Here is a 5,269-nt window from a genome sequence, read left to right as displayed (position 1 = left end):
AAAAAAGGAAGTTCATTCCCAGTGCAAAGGCCCAGAGTCGGAGAAGGAGCTGCAGCTGACTGTGGGGGTGTTGGAATCTGGGCATGCTGAAACATGTATTGATTTATCGCCCTTTAACCCCTAGGCTGCCTGCATGACGAGATAACTCGTCATGGCAAGCATGTATGCTTCGCTGCCTGCATGACGAGATAACTCGTCATCGAAATATTCTGACTTTTCCCTGCTTTGCATTCAGTTCGTTGACAAAAATGCTGGTAGCTTTAGCTTGGGGAATCTTTCTGGATTCTATTCATAGCTAGAAACACCATCTGCGTCATAAGGCAGTCCTTTATTTGAACGTTTTGGTTGGGTTACTGGCTGCAGTCTTTGCCTGGCTCCTCTCCTCGCTCGCTCAACAAAATGTCGGACTGACTCCGTGCTCAAGACATGCGCTCGTGGCGAACTAAATCAACCAAGATTACTTTCTTCAGCTAATGCTCAGAAAGAATTGGAGCATAAATTCAAAGGAGAAGACAGTGGTGAACATTTATAGGACGATTTGATAGAAAATAAAGGGAGCAATCAAGAGAGTGGCCAAGATACAACTATCAGTGAGTGATGCAGGCTGTTCAACTCTAGCAGACGAATTTTTAGTAGGGCACCGTATGAGCTATTTTCTTGGCACTCAGCCAACGCGGTCTGATGAAGTGACGGTGTGAGAGGGGTGAAGAGGAGGGGGGTGGAGACTGAGGGGGCGTGGCCTCACATCCATATTATCACTTGCAGAAGTCACAATGCATCTATTTCTTTTTCAGTTTTTTTATATTGTGGTTGTTCTAGTATGATTTTGTGTGTGCAGATATCCATTTGTCCAGAAAATGATATTTTTGTGCAAATTACCAGACTAATGTTTGTAATGAACAAGTTGAAAATGTGACAAAAAACAAAACACTGATTTCAAAACAACAGCATGTCACTTAAAATGCATAAAATGGGAAAACATCATGTGTTTTGTATTCTTTATTCATTTCCCTTTCAGAAAATATATACTTTTATGGGTCTTTCTCCAATAACAAAGAGCACAGAATTTTTTGAAAATTTATACCCGTTTTTTGTGAAAAAACCCTGGCAAATAGATTTCACTTAAATCTTATTTTCCTGGCAGCGAAAGGATTAAAAAGGTATGTTCAAATGTTAAATTTTAGAACGTCAGTTAAGGAGCCACGACAGTGTAATGGATAAGACAGTTTCTTCTCACCCGAACACACAGGGTTCCAATCTGGTTAGGACTCTCTTTTTTTTTCTTTTCTTTTTTTTAAATGCGAAGCTTTATAATAACAAATACAGAACACATTTTAACGATTAGATTTTTTTTTTTTTTTTTTTTTAAGTGTATCACAAGTGAGTCTTGAAGGCCTTGCCTCTCTTGTTTTGTTGTTGTTTTCACAACAGACTTCTCTGTGTGAAATTCGGGTTGCTCTCTCTTCACAGCATAGCCTCCCTTCCCTGCCTCTTCCTTGTCTTCAGTTTCTTCCGTTTTAGAGTTACGCATGCGTGTGAATGACTGGTGCGAAAGCGCTTAGGTTTGTCTCTGCGCAAGATTCAGCGCTACATGAATATTATCATTCTTCTTCTTATTATTATTATACTTTATTGTGTGGCTTGTGAGGTACACATGCAGTTTTATACTTTTTTCTTTCTTTCTTTACAAATTTGTTGTTGTTGTTGTAATCAGAGGATTAACTTTTTGGGTTATTGTGCCTTGTAGACTGGAAATTACAGTATATGTTGGGGTCTTTTTGTTGCCTAAACTGATGTGTTGTTATGCTAACCAAATTGTTGAATCGTATGCTCAGTACTGGCTAGTTGCCTATGATAACCTGTTGTACACAAAAGGTGGAATTTGGGTGGTTTAAAAAAAGAAACCAAAAAAACACCCCAATTTTTTGGTTAAATTAAATGAGACAGACTGTTCATTTTGGTGTGAAATAATGGCTGTGCCGTGTTGATAATGGCAGTCCGTTGAAGATAATAATCATTGCTGGATGAAGATAATGATCATTGTCAGTTGAAGACAGCGATCAGTTGTTGGTTGAAGACAATGACCATTGTTGGTTGAGGACAATGACTATTGTTAGTTGAAGACAATGACCATTGTTGGTTGAATGAAATGATAATTTTCAGATGAAGATAATGATCAGTGTTGTTTGAAGATAACGATGATTATTGTTGTTTGAAGATAACGATGATCATTGTTGTTTGGTCCTTGGTTCATTAATTAATCAGTGGTTTTGTTTTTTTTTAGTTGTTGTTTGTTTTTAGATTTATGAAACTGATAATCATGTTATGCTGGGATTTTGATTCTCCTCTGGATTCTGGTCTGTGTAGAACATGGAAGTTTCTGTTGTTTATGATGAAGTGCTGACAATGAAGTGATGCAGAAATGTTGAAGTATAAATGCTATGTGTGTTTAGATCATGATTCCCATCATGTGTTCTTTTTTTTTTCTTTTTTTTTCTTTCCAGTACTCATAAAATGAGGAAGTTAGTCGATTCAGATGACAGCTTTTTTTTTTTTAGATTTATGCTATGTGTGTTTAGATCATGATTTTTTGGGTGTTTCTGTTATAGGCATCGATACATGGAAGTAAAAATGACAAGTTCCCATCACGTGTTCTTTTTTTTTTTTTTTTTTTCCAGTACTCGTAAATGAGGAAGTTAGTCGATTTAGATGACAGCTTTTGAAACACTCTTAATTCTTTGTGTATTTTTCACATGCTTTCTTTCTTTCTTCAAATCTGTGTGGTGTTTCCAAAAAAAACAAAAAAAAAACAACAGCAACAAAAAAAAAAAGAAATAAAAATAACAAAGTCAACCAAGCAATCCCACCCATGCACTGTCTGGGCCATATTATTAGAATATTTCCTGATTGTTTATAGGTGTATACTACAGGGTTCGCAAAAAAAAAAAAAAAAAAAAAAATTAAGGACCACTTTAAAAACAAAATGAAAAAAATTGCAGAGTTTTCTGGGGGGTTTTTTTTTGGGGGGGGGGGGGGGGGGGGTGGTGGAATGATGACTGAATTTCCAGGAAACAGCGGTCTGTGTAACCAGTATGATAAGCACCACTCACAACCAGATAATGCTTTTTTGACATGTGCACTTCTGTTTGTTGTTGTTTTTATTAATGAAACAATACAGCCATTTTTTTGTTTAAAAAAAATATTTTTATAGACCGCTGAAGAACTGTCAATGTTCAGAATAGAATAGAATATGTCTTTATTACCCAGTGTACCGGGGTCACAAGGAATATTTGGGGGGGGGGGGGATAGTACATAACAAGGTACGAACATAAATCGAAAATCATACACAAACACAGATACAGTAGAATATTAGAAATTAGGATAATACAAGTGCATATCAATATAAAAACTTGTGCATATTCACACATGCACGTACTGCACACGCACACGCACATGCACATGCACACGCATGCATGCTGAAACGTTTTTTTCAAATGTATATTTCAAGCTGTTCGTGTTGCACTTGTGTCTGTGACAGCCATGTGTGTGTGTTCATTGAGAGGTCAGTGGTGGACTTCAGGCAGACTGCGTGATTTGAATCATCCCTGCGACGGGCGCAATAGCCAAGTGGTTAAAGCGTTGGACTGTCAATCTGAGGGTCCCGGGTTCGAATCACGGTGATGGCGCCTGGTGGGTAAAGGGTGGAGATTTTTCCGATCTCCCAGGTCAACATATGTGCAGACCTGCTAGTGCCTGAACCCCCTTCGTGTGTATATGCAAGCAGAAGATCAAATACGCACGTTAAAGATCCTGTAATCCATGTTGGCATTCGGTGGGTTATGGAAACAAGAACATACCCAGCATGCACACCCCCGAAAACGGAATATGACTGCCTTCATGGCGGGATAAAAACGGTCATACACGTAAAAGCCAACTCGTGTGCATACGAGTGAATGTGGGAGTTGCAGCCCACGAACGCAGAAGAAGAAGAAGAATCATCCCTGCGTATTTTTTATTTTTAACATCTTATGAAAACATACGAGCTTTTGTGAAGTGGTCCTCAACCTTTTTATGTACCTTGTACGTGAAGAAAAATCCGTTGGTGTGTTTATTCTGAATGACCATTGTCCCCAGTGATGGGAGATATAGCATAATGCGTTATGAGCCATCATCATCGTCAGGCACTGGCAGAGAGAGGAGAAGGTGTTTGTGATTTTTGTTTTTACTTTTGTTTGTTGTGTTGACTGTGGTGCTCTCTGTTCGTGTGTCGTTTTCCTTCAGAGCAGTATTATAGGAAGTTTCCTTGTTGTTTCTTTACGTGAGATGCTGACAGGGTAGATTCATGGAGAACAGTCATTGGAAGGATGTAGTGTAGGATTGGTCTCCTCTCTTGAGGGGATGTTCAGTGTATTCTGGCATTACAGGAACTTTCTCTTTTTTTTTTTTTTTTTTTTGACGTGACATGCTGTCAGGGTGGAGAACAGTCATTGTAGGGGTGTGGTGTGGCATTAGTCTGTCCTGAAGGGGACGCAAGGTGTTGCCAAGGTAGATTCTTGGAGAACAGTCATTGTAGGGGTGTGGTGTGGCATTAGTCTCTCCTGAAGGGGACGCAAGGTGTTGCCAAGGTAGATTCTTGGAGAACAGTCATTGTAGGGGTGTGGTGTGGCATTAGTCTCTCCTGAAGGGGACGCAAGGTGTTGCCAAGGTAGATTCTTGGAGAACAGTCATTGTAGGGGTGTGGTGTGGCATTAGTCTCTTCTGAAGGGGACGCTCAACTCATTCTGGCATTATAAGAACTTTTGTTTTTTGTTGTTGTTTTTTGGGGTGTTTTTTTGTTTTTTGTTTCTTTGGGGTTTTTTTAGATGCAAGGTGCTGCCAAGGTAGATTCATGGAGAACAGTCATTGGAGGGGTGTGGTGTGGCATTGGTCACTTTTCTCTGGAAAAATACTGAGGCAGCAGCAGGCAAACCTTGGTGTGGCTTTGTATTTTATCTATTTTATCACGATAAGTGGCATTGGGTTAATGCCGCAGAAACGGTGCATGAAACAGCAAAAAAAAGAAAAAAAAGAAGGATAGACGCAACTTAAGGTCTCTTGTATGGTACAGTTGTCATTTATTGTTTGATCAATTGATGATACTCATTTTCCTTTGTACACGATTGACTGGCATGATGGATTGTTGGCGTACACTTCCAGTTTCAAAGAATGGAGGATTAAAGCAGGGTTGGGTTGTTTTGTGGGGGTTTTTTTTTTTTTTGTTTTTTTTTTT

This window comes from Babylonia areolata, chromosome 12 (assembly GCF_041734735.1).
Source record: "Babylonia areolata isolate BAREFJ2019XMU chromosome 12, ASM4173473v1, whole genome shotgun sequence".
In the NCBI taxonomy this organism is placed as follows: Eukaryota; Metazoa; Mollusca; class Gastropoda; order Neogastropoda; family Buccinidae; genus Babylonia; species Babylonia areolata.
This window is presented reverse-complemented; position numbering follows the sequence as displayed.